The 12,654-nt window shown below is 41.0% G+C and overlaps 1 pseudogene; it reads left to right on the top strand.

Moving 5' to 3' along the window:
- The window catches only part of LOC100814353 (vacuolar protein sorting-associated protein 26A-like), a 63,987-nt pseudogene that overhangs the window by 16,731 nt on the left and 34,602 nt on the right, over nucleotides 1–12,654 (top strand).

Genomic DNA, 12,654 nt, shown 5'->3' with positions numbered 1-12,654 from the left:
TCTAAGTGAATCAAATGATCACTAATAGTCTGACTATATATAAGAATGTCATCGAAGAAGACAACAATATATTTGCGTAAGTATGGCTGAAACAAGCGATTCATTGTTGCTTGGAAGGACGAGGGGCATTACAAAGCCCAAATGACATCAAACGAAATTCATAGTGGCCATGGTGGGTTCGAAATGTTGTTTTTCCCTTATCAGCTTCTTTCATCAATATTTGATGATAACCTTGCATCAAATCTAATTTGGAAAACCATGTTGCACCTCCCAATTCATCTAATAATTCATCCACCGTAGGTATAGGGAAGCGATCTCGAATGGTGATGGCATTAAGCGCTCTGTAATCTATGCAAAAATGCCATGTGCCATCTCGCTTCTTTACAAGTAATACAGGTGAAGAAAAAGGACTCGAACTATGTTGGATATGGCCTTGGCTCAACATGACAGCTACTTGATTTTCAATTTCTTGTTTTTGTGAATAAGGGTAACGATAAGGACACGTATTCACAGGTGTTGAATTTGGCAAGAGGTTGATGGCATGATTGGTGGGTCTTGATGGTGGTAAGGTGTTTGATGGCTGAAAGAGTGGAGCGTATTTGGTGAGGAGATTGTTGATTTCTGGGGTCTGGGAGGTTAAGGGTAGGGATGTAGTGGTGTAAGGTTCTAACTGAATGTGGAAATAGCTACTGGTGTTACCTGTATCAACGAGGCGTCGCAATTGAGAAGGAGAAATTTGCTCCATGTTCATATCGCGTTCTCCGGTGAGCTCGACCAGCTTCCCTGCGTAAATGAACTTCATTGTGAGAGAGGTATAATCAATAAGTACAGGCCCTAATGATTTGAGCCATTACACCCCGAGGATGACGTCCGCACCGCAAATTGGTAATACGTGAAAATCAACTGTGAAATCATGGTCTTGGATGTTCACCGAAACTTCTGGGCAAATCTGATGGCATTGGAGTTCCTCCTCGTTACCCACCGTGACCTTAAGAGGTGATGTATTTTGTGGAGAAAACCCCAAGGTGGTGATTAACGCTTGTTGCAGGAAGTTATGGGTACTTCCTCCATCAATGAGGATGTGAACCCTACGATCTCCAATTACTCCAAAGACACGCAAGGTTTCAGGAGCCCCATGTCCTGAAAAAGCGTGGAGGCTGATCTGTGCTGGCGGTAGTTCATCGATACCGGAAACTGCTGTTACCAAGTCAGGTTCATGGCTCTCATCCTCCTCTTTTGTAACAAATAGAAATAACGAAGGAGTGCACTTGTGCCCACGCGAGAACTTCTGATCACAATTAAAGCATAACCCCTTCTCTCGACGAAGGGCCAATTCTGTTGGTGACAAGCGTTTAAAAGGAACAGTAGCAGTCGAAGGTTTGGTGGTTCCCTGCAACAGTGAAGGTTCAAGGGATATGGTGGATGGTGGAGGGGTGGTTTGCAAGGATGGAAATTTTGTGACGCGCGTGTTCTGACATCAACCATCCCAAAGCTTCTCTTCATGAAACCTTGCAAAGAAGACTGTCTGCGTCAAGGATTGTGGTTGCATTACCTGAACTTCCCGTCGAATGGTGGGGCTTAACCTCGAGATGAAACAACTGAGCACAAATGGTGCCGGAAGTCCTATGACGCGGTTGGCCAAGGCTTCAAATTCTGGGAGATACTCCGTTACCGACGATTGTTGCGTCAGCTTACACAACATGCCAGTGGGATCTTCGTACGTTGAAGACGAGAATCGCATATGCAGTGCGTGAAGGAACGCGGGCCACGACGTCAATTGCCCATTACGATACATCCATTGGAACCATGCTAGCACTGTCCCTTCCATGTAAAATGACGCAATTGTGAGGCGCTCATGATCCGGTGTTGCGTGGTATTCAAAGAATTGAGAAATCTTGAATATCCACCCAGCTGGATCAGACCCGTCGAAACGCAGAACTTCTAGCTTTAAGCGGTGGACCGCACTCATGCTGGTTGTCGGTGCCAGAGTGAACGCAGGCGAAGTCCCCTGAGGGTTAGTCTGCGATGTTTCCCCTGAAGAGAGAAGGAGAGAGAGAGAGAGGATAGAGACGAAGGAGAATTCTTATTGCTTATCCTTTCACAAGGCGTTTTTGGGTATTTATAGTTTGATACAAGGGAACCAATCTTAACGGCTACAATAGAATTATAACTGCTAGTCAGTTATTCGAACAGAAGCTTCTAATGGTTGAGAACTCGAAGCTGCTTGTTCCCTGCACGGCTTAACTATCCAGCACATAGTCCTTCAAGCTCAAGGGGGTATTAATTTGCCTTTTGGGCTTTGCTATTTGAGATTGCTTTCTGCTAGGTGTATCTCTGCTAGGTGTATCAACAATGCTCTAAATCTAGCAGATATATGATGCAATCCTACCCCGCAAGGGCATTGGACAGAAGACTCCAAGTAGATTGGGCTAGAGATGCAAGAGAAGGCCGCAGGGTTCTCATGAACCTTAGGGTAGATTTTGGGCCCATGGGCTTAGTATGAGCCTGCTTATCTTTGTACATATTAGATTAAAGTTTCATTATTTTTGGGCCTTGTATTTAGGGCTGCATAATATAGGTAAGGTACCTTAGAAATGTAGGATTTTTCAGCCCTTGTATTTTAAGGAACCTAGACTAGTTTTTGTATTAGGAGTAGTTTTGTAATTTCACATGTATTAAGTGAATATTTGATGTGTGTGGTTGGAAATAAATTTAATTGAATTGGGAGAAGCCCAATCCAATTAAATTTTAGAGGGGGAGGTGAGCATTTGCTTGCTACACCCCATTGCCACATCATATAGTCACACTTTGTGCATGTCCTTCATGCTTTACATGCCTCATGACACCTAAGCACACTTAGTGGAGAATCTTGGACTTGATCTTAGATTAATGGGCTGAACCATAGCTAAAATTCACTAATAATAATTAGTGAAATTTTGGCTCCAAAATTTGGCTCTACAAATTCAATTTCAAATTCAAGTGAAATTTGAATAGAAATTCAAATTTCCCTCCAATTTTGTGTGACACTTAGGCTATAAATAGAAGTCATGTGTGTGCATTTTTTTCAACTTTGATCATTTCAAAATTAAACTTCAGATTTCAGAGCTCTCTTAGAGCACAAAATTTTATGCTCTTCTCTCCCTCTCCCTTCATTCATCTCCTTCTTCCACCAAGCTCTTATCCATGGCCTACTATGGTGGTGAGCTTCTTCTAGACTCATCTTCTCCTTGAAGTGGCGTCTCCTCTCTCTCTTCCTTCTCCATTCCGCTACCATTCATCTTCCAAGAAGCAAAGGAATCCATTGATGAAGAAGATCCTAGGCCTACAAGCTCCAATGGAGCTTACATCATATATGATGTAGATATCCTATATCCCGTGATACATCTAACTTCCCTAAATTATACCTATCTAATACAAATAATATATAATACAGAATCAATCAACAAGGCTTTGGGGTTGAAATATTAATAGGTTAGGATGAGAGGAGAGAGAAACAGTGGGTGGGAGAGAGTTAGGACTAGAAGGGACAGGAGAGAGAGTGGGAGAGAGAGATCGAGAGAGGGTTCATGGCTGAATATCGACGGAAAAAGGAGAGGACGTCAACATAGCTACATGTGAGTAAATTGGAGAGATCATAAAGATGTATCATCTTTCTACTTTACCCGGTTTCCCGAAGACACTACAGAGGAAGAGCTATGGCAGCATTTCAAAAAAGTGGGCGATGTAAGGGAGGTTTTCATCTCCAAAAGAAGGAACAGAAACAGCAGGAAGTATGGATTTGTCAGATTCAAATCCGTGGAGGATGTCTACGAGCTAGAAAGGAAGCTAGACAACATTGTTTTGGGTGGGTTGAGAATGTATGTTAACATTCCCAAATATGGTAAAGAAAGGTCTGGAATGACACTATCCACAGCTAGGGGCAAACAATATGTTAAGCAGTATGAAGATGAGAATAGAGGCACATACCCGAGTACGAAACAACCAGTGCCCTCAGGACTGAATCGAGGATCGTTCGCGGATGCTGTCGTGGGGAGAAATTCAAGAGTAGACCAGAGGAAACCACCAACCAATGAAGACTACCTGTGCCATAGCTTGCGATCATCGGTGCAACTCGACATACCTCTATCAGGACAGAAGTGGCTTCATGAAGCATGGGTGGGGAGGTTAAAGAACCTGGCTTTGTTCGACAGAGTAGAGGAGGACATCCTATGGGATCTCGGAGTCAATATATCTCTTAAATACATAGGGGGTGATATGATCTTGCTTCTAGGTCTCACAAAAGAACAGGCTCGACAAATGATGGATGCAAAAAATGAAGGAGGGGATTCACTGTTCCATACTCTGGAGAAGTGGAGTCCACAGATGCGATCGGGGTACAGACTCACATGGGTTCAATGCTAGGGAATACCTATCATAGCATGGGACATGAAACAGATGAGGAAGATAGTAGCAGTCATAGATGACATGGTGGAGGTTGATGATGATGTGGAGGACCTTTGGAAGCTGGACAGGGCGAGGATTTTGGTCAAAACACCGTGGAAGCCGCTAATACAACACACGGTCAGTGTCTACATCCAAGGGCAAGTCTATCCAGTGCATATCATGGAGGAAAGTGGAAGTTGCTTAGTAGGCTCGACCTGTTGTCATTGCCGACGTAACACGAAATACAACTCGCCGGAGGAGATCCAGTCGGAGGAAAGTGAACCGTTGTCGCCGGGGGGGGGGGTAACGATGAGGACGTCACAAAGTGGCAGTGAAAGGAGGAGTGCGTCGATGGAGCAGGGAGGGAGGGCAGCCATGGCGGAGTATAGATCGTTGGAGGAAAGTAAGCCGCTGTCGCCGGGGAGGGGGGGTTAGTGTCGAGATTGTCACAGAACGGCAAGGACAGGAGGACCGTGCCGATGGAGCAGGGAGAGAGGGCGGACATGACTGGCAGTCGAAGCCCCTTGGCAGAGGAGAAGCACAACCGCAAGACAGAATCGGGACCCCATGAGTTATTACCCACTGGTCACAAATCAGGCTGTGACCCGAAGGAGAAATGCGCGGACCAATGGGTGTGTAGGGCGGACCGGTACAACGTCAATGATGTCAGCAGTGTCGTTACCAAACAAGCAGTTGTCGTGATCAGAAGCAACAACGCAGACGCAGAACAAGGTGCCACCAACGAAATAGGGGAAGCAAGGACCAAAGGGAACCGAACCCATACCGGGAGGAGAGAGAATGAGCATGAAAGAGGAAAGTGTAGCACAGAAGGGACCGTTGAAGGTGGAGGGAGGAGAGAGAATGAGCATGGAAGGGGAAAACTTATTTTAAAAGACACTCGTGACCAAGGGGAGGCAGAAATAAGTGGGATGGGCCTTGCTACCCACACCCTCATTTGTATAATAACATAGCAGGAAGATAGCTTTTCGGAAACTCACGAAGACCAAGCTAATTATAGGCAGGTGTATTCAAGGAAAAGATGGCACAAAAAACAACCACCCCAATCAGACCCAGCTAGTCAATGTGTTGTAGTTATGGGCCAGCAACCAGACCCATCACACCTAGACAACTTAGTCAATGTGGAGGGAGAGGCTAATGCGCTGGGTTTGGTTACCCACACCCCTAATCCTACAATAACCCAGAAGTTTGGTAGCTTTCTAAAAACCCTCAAAGATCAAAATCCTTTGGGTTCGGTGTCCTCCATGAAAAAGAGGTGCAAAAATCAACCAACCCAAACAGGTCCAAATAGCCCCTCACTTGCAGCTACGATGCAGCAATCAGGCCCATCACACCATGATACCTTTCTGAATGCACATAGGCAGATAGATGACCAAGAACAAAGCTGCTACCAAATGTCACCACACCAATCAATGCAACAGGGACCGAACCAAGTCAACAACCAGTTTCAAGAAGCAGAAAAGATGTGGCTAATGGAAAAAGAGTTAGGAGTCACCTGTGGGAATGTGCAAAGGGATCATGTGCAACAATTAGTAGATATGGAGGAAAGAGACATCAAAGAGGCAAAGAAATTGGGTGGAAGGAGGAGGTGCCCATGAATATCATTTCCTATAATGTGAGAGGGTTAGGGAGGGGGATCAAATGGCCAGCAATTAGAAGGTTGGTCAACAATCACCACATAGACATGCTATGTATTCAAGAAACAAAAAAAGAGATAATTGAGAGGTCCATGTGTCAAGCATTATGGGGGGATTCTGATGTTAAGTGGGAAGCACAACCATCATCTAACACAGTAGGCGGTGTTCTGTGTATATGGAGTGAAAAATCATTTATGCTGGAAAGGAAGGTTATTGGGCCAGGTTTCGTAATGTTGATATGGAAGTTGATTTAGGAGGCACTAACAGTGAATATTATCAGCATCTATTCACCTTGTGACATCCAAAGTAAAAGAGGGCTTTGGGATACTATCAAGCAAATGAAAAATCAAAGCTCTGAGGGATTCTGGTGTATTTTAGGGGATTTCAATACCATCAGGACACCGACAGAGAGATCTGGTGTTCAACAGCAGGGACCAGAGGATAGCAGCTATAGGGAATTCAATGAATGAATTGCAGAAATGGAGGTCGACGAAGCACCTTGGGTTGGTAGTAAATTTACATGGGTAAGACCAAATGGTACAACGAGAAGTAAGCTGGATAGATTCTTAATATCTCTAGAATGGCGAACTAAGTGGCCTGGAACAGCTCAATACACATTGGAGAGGAACTTCTCTGACCATTACCCGATACTGCTCAGATCCAAATATGCTGATTGGGGTCCTAAACCTTTCCGGATCCTGGATTGTTGGCTCTCTGATAAGTCTTTCAAGAAAATCGTCATTAAAACTTGGACATCAAATCAGCAAAGAGGGTGGGGAGGTTATGTCCTGAAAGAAAAAATTAATGCACTCAAAGTCAAGATCAGGGAGTGGAATAAAGAACACTATGGGGACACCTTCGAGAAGTATAAGAAGATTGAGGAGGAGCTAAACAAGCTGGAAGATACCACAACTGACAGACATCTAACCCATCATGAGATGATGACCAGGAAACAACTTCAAGAGCAATTATAGGTAGCAGCTCAATCACATGAGTCACTACTTAGACAGAAGGCGAGGTCTAGATGGATCAAAGAAGGTGACTGCAATTCTAGATACTTCCACTTGATGATCAATGCCAGACGTAGGAATAATTGCTTGAAAGGATTGATGATTGATGGATCTTGGTCCGAAGAGCCGACAATAGTCAAAGAGGCAGTCAGGGTGTTCTTTGCACAAAGATTCCAAGAACTTGATCAGGATAGACCTACATTGTATGGAATTAGCTTCCAGACCATCGATAGCTAGCAAAATGATCTGCTTGTGGAACATTTCAGGGAGGATGAGGTAAAAAGGGCAGTGTGGGACTGTAGGAGCGATAAAAGTCCGGGCCCAGATGGACTCAACTTCAAATTCATCAAGCAATTATGGCCATCCATTAAACCCGATTTCCTTCGGTTTCTAGATGAATTTCACGTTAATGGATTGTTCCCAAAGTGCTCCAATGCCTCTTTCATAGCTCTCATTCCTAAGGTAATAGATCCACAAATGTTGAATGAGTACAAATCTATATCATTGATAGGCTGCATATACAAGATAGTTGCAAAGATCTTGGCCAACAGACTGAAGAAGGTCATGCCTTTTATCATATACGAAAGACAATCAGCATTTATAGAAGGAAGACACATGTTGCATAGTGTGTTGATTGCGAATGAGGCGGTTGAAGAAGCAAAAAGGTACCAAAAACCGTGCATTATTTTCAAGGTGGACTATGAGAAGGCGTATGATTCTGTCTCTTGGAAGTTCTTGACCTATATGATGGAAAGGATGGGTTTTTTCCCCAAATGGATTCAGTGGATGGAGGGGTGTCTAAAATTAGCATCTATCTCAGTCCTGGTAAATGGTAGTCCTTCAGCTGAATTTTTACCTCAGAAAGGGTTGAGGCAAGGAGACCCATTATCACCTCTTCTCTTCAATATTGTCGTAGAGGCACTTAATGGAATTATGTCGCAAGCAATGGCGAAGGGATTATTTAGGGGATTTTTAATTGGTGACAACAAGGTGGAAATTAGTGTCATTCAGAATGCGGATGACACAATCTTCTTTGGTGAGGCAACAATGGACAATGTTATTGCTATTAAGGAAATGCTAAGAACTTTTGAACTTGTATCGGGCCTCAAAATAAATTTTGCTAAAAGCGGGTTTGGTGCTTTTGGGGTGCCGGAACAGTGGATACTTGATGCAGCCAATTACCTCAATTGTAGCTTGATGTCCTTCCCTTTCACATACCTCGGTGTTCCTATTGGAGCAAATCCGAGAAGATATCAGACATGGGACCCTATTATTACCAAGTGTGAGAGAAAATTAGCGAGATGGAAGCAAAAACACTTATCTTTTGGGGAGAGAGTGACTCTCATAAAGTCAGTGCTAACATCCATTCCTATTTACTTTCTATCTTTTTCCAGGGTTCCTAAAAAGGTGGTGGACAAGCTAGTGAGTCTACAGAGAAATTTCCTTTGGGGTGGTGATTCTGAGCAACACAAAATAGCTTGGGTCAAATGGGAAACTGTATGCTTGCCAATAGAAGCTGGGGGTTTGGGAGTCAAAGATATCAATGCTTTTAATATATCATTGATTGGTAAGTGGCATTGGAATCTATTCCAGCATCAGGGGGAATTGTGGGCTAGGGTTCTCGAATCAAAATATGGAGGCTGGAGGAGTCTCAGTGGAGCATCTACAATTAGTGCTGAATCCATTTGGTGGAGGGATTTAAAGCGGATGGTTCAACACCCGTAATACGATGCTTTAATGAAGAATACAACATTGTGGAAGGTTGGATGTGGGGATAAGTTTAAGTTTTGGGAGGACAGATGGAGAGTTGGAGAGGAGTCATTACTAGGTTGGGAATAGGATTTCAGGTGGAGGAGACCATAATATACAGCGCATGGGGGCTTTCAAAGATACAGGTTGGGAATGGGATTTCAGGTGGAGGAGACCATTGTTCGATAGTGAGATAGATATGGTGGTTTCTTTCCTAAGAGATGCTGACTACATCAAAATTCAGACTCAACCTAGTGATTAGTGGGTGTGGAAGGTTGAGCCTAGTGGCCAATACTCGGTCAAATATGCTTATCAGGCGCTTACAGAGAATATAGCCGCGGAGGACCTGGATGGAGCTCTCAAGGAGTTGTGGAAACTTAATCTCCCATCTAAAATAGTTTCATTTGCATGGAGACTACTAAAAGATAGGCTCCCAACCAGAGAAAATTTGCAGAGACGACAAATACAAGTACATGATCCATGGTGTCCATTTTGCAGATCTGCGGAGGAAAGCGCGGGGCATTTGTTTTTTCATTGCAGGATGATACTCCTGGTATGGTGGGAATTGCTGTCTTGGGTAAATTTGGTGGGTGTTTTTCCTCAGAATCCAAGGCAACACTTTCTCCAACATATTCATGGAACGACAGAGGACATGAGGGTTAAAAGATGGAAATGGTGGTGGTTAGCATTGACACAGACTATTTGGAAGCAGAGAAATACCATTATCTTCTCCAATGGTTCATTTAATGCCAATAGAATACTAGATGATGCGGTCTTCCTATTGTGGACATGGCTATCAAATTTAGAGAAGGATTTCAGCATCCATTATAACCACTGGTCATCCAATATTAGTGTTGGGTTTTTGAATAGTGAGGGATTGCAGATGAGGATAAATATGTATAGTAATTTCCCTTAGACATTCAGATCTTGGTTCAGAGCAATATTTGTATGTCTCTTTGAACCAACATTGACATGTATTGTGTATTTCTAGTACCTCTGGTACTCAATTAATATATACCTATTTTTGTTGATAAAAAAAATTGTGTTATTGTTGTTCACTTTTTTCATATTTCAATCAATATTGTCATCAGCCAAAAAAATAATTAAAGGTGGAAAGGGATGAACATAATGACTTAATTGAATGCATTAAATCCTTTTTTGGCAATCATGCAGGTACATTTTGAAAGTGACAATTAGTCGAAATTATGTCAACAACATTGTGGAATACATGGATTTTGTGGTGAGTTTAAGTTGTTCTACATGTTTGAATCACATGGATTTTGTGGTGAGTTTACCCATTGTTTTGATTCTCATATGGATTTTTGGTGGTTTAAGTTGTTTTACATGTTTGAATCATGTGCAAGCATACAATAATATGACCTATATGACTCTGTACTTCTGTTTTTGTAACTTATGTCCTCAATATTCTCATAGTACATCAAATGCATTCTAGTACTACTAACTGAATTAGTTTTAACTTTTAAGACATGGAGGCAGGCGCTATGTGAAAATTCTAGAAACCAAATTTGTTATTGACCTAAGCTTTAGATAGTTTTCTTAATAAAAGAATTTTATTGAGAATGATGGGAAAAGATTAGAATATAGAAGGATAAGGAAACTTCCAACCTTCTTAATAAAAATTCAAAACAGAAAACATATATGCTATTGAGACCTCATTAAAAAGGCCATGTGTTTTGCACCAAATAGAAGCCAAACATCTAATCTTATCCAAAATAAATGGTGTGGAATTAAAATCTTTATTGACGATATAGAGTTATGCTACAACTAAATGTGTAATGACCCATCTCGTCGTTACGATATCATCACTCTAAATCACGTAAATTTAAATTTTTAAATGAAAATTCCATTAATTTGCTTATAAAAAATTAGAGTAATTTTTTTTCATGATGTACATTCACCAAACAACGTACAATTACTTAAACAACGCATAATTAACTCAGTACACATCATTTACATATCAGAAAGTAAATTAATTCATACATATAATTAAATATGTGATTTACATCCTCAATTAAAAAAAACAAAAGAATTATAGAATTAGCTACATAGGGGTTGGTTAACAAAACACAACTCTCTACCAAAATAATTTCAACGTCATCACATCGACTTGACAATTCCACAAAAGAATCTCACTTCGCGTACTCTACTGTTGTTTGTCTGCTCCCACGAACGAAGGTTTATGATCATCACAGGTACCAACCACACGGTATGAAAATTGTAAGGGTGAATTTATTATAAAAGAAATTAACACAAAAATAAAATAACCATGATTAGTAAGAAAACATTAACAAATATTATAACCATACACAAACATCCATTAGTCCAACATACAATCAACAAGTAGTCATCATCTGTCCATAATTCTAATCAATCATGCTCAGTATGATGCATGAATCTAACATCAACTCTCAAATTCAATGTGGTACCACTCATCAAGAAATAGCCTAAGCGTGTTCAGGCGACACTCTCACTTAAGAAATCTAGGCAACAAGCATCAAGGTCACCCTGTCATATCAATATTATCATAAACACCAGCATCGTCTCGTATCAATTATTATCAATATCATCTTCAATAACAACATCATTCTCTATCAACATTGTCATAAACATCAACACCACCTTATATCAATTAATATCATCAATAATCATATCATCAGTAAAACACATTTTGCATATATATACATATATAGCTCATGTCTGAGATTCACATTCCTCAGGTCTTCAGACAACACAAGTCTAACAAAAATAATAATGCCAGTTATCAATAACAGACGTATCACATCCCATTAGTCAAAAACATTGATGCAATCCTATCCCCTAAGGACAATGGATAGAAGACTCCAAGAAGATTGTGTCGGAGATGCAAGAGAAGGCCCTAGGGTTCTCATGAGCCTTAGAGTAGATTTTAGGCTCATGGGCTAAGTATAAATCCACTTATCTCTATACATATTAGATTAAGGTTTTATTATTTTTGGACCTTGTATTTAGGGTTCCATAATGTAGGTAGGGTACCTTAGAAATGTAGGATTTTTCAGCCCTTGTATTTTAGGGCACCTAGACTAGTTTTTGTATTAGGGGTAGTTTTGTAATTTCACGTGCATTAAGTGAATATTTGATGTGTTTATTGGGAAATAAATTTAATTTAATTGGAAGAATCCCAATCCAATTAAATTTTAGAGGGGAAGGTGAGCATTTGCTTGTTACACCATATTGCTACATCATATAGTCATATTTTGTGCATGTCCTTCATGTTTTACATCTCTCATGACACCTAAACACACTTAGTGGAGAATCTTGGACTTGATCTTTGATTAGTGTGCTTAATCATAGCTAAAATTCACTAATAATAATTAGTGAAATTTTGGCTTCAAAATTTGGTTCCACAAATTCAATTTCAAATTCAAGTGAAATAATAGAAATTCAAATTTTCCTCCAATTTTGTGTGACACTTAGGCTATAAATAGAGGTCATGTATGTGCATTTTTTAAACTTTAATCATTTGAGAATTACACTTCAAAGTTCAAACCTCATTTGAGGAATAAAATTTTGTGCTCCTTCTCTCCTTCTCCCTTCACTCATCTTCTTCTACCTTCAAGCTCTTATCCATGGTTTTCTATGGTGGTGAGTTTGTTCTTGACTCATCTTCTCCTTGAAGTGGCGTTTCCAATCATCTTTCTTCTTCTCCATTCCATTTCCATTGATCTTCAAAAAGCAAATGATTCCATTGATGAAGAAGATCCAAGGCCTACAAGTTCTACATGGAGTTTCATCAAACATTGTTTTTCTTGAAAACCAGC

The sequence above is a fragment of the Glycine max genome, chromosome 20 (genome assembly GCF_000004515.6).
Source record: "Glycine max cultivar Williams 82 chromosome 20, Glycine_max_v4.0, whole genome shotgun sequence".
NCBI lineage: Eukaryota > Viridiplantae > Streptophyta > Magnoliopsida > Fabales > Fabaceae > Glycine > Glycine max.
Note: the sequence above shows the minus strand (reverse complement) of the source record. Positions and strands in the feature narration are given on the sequence as shown.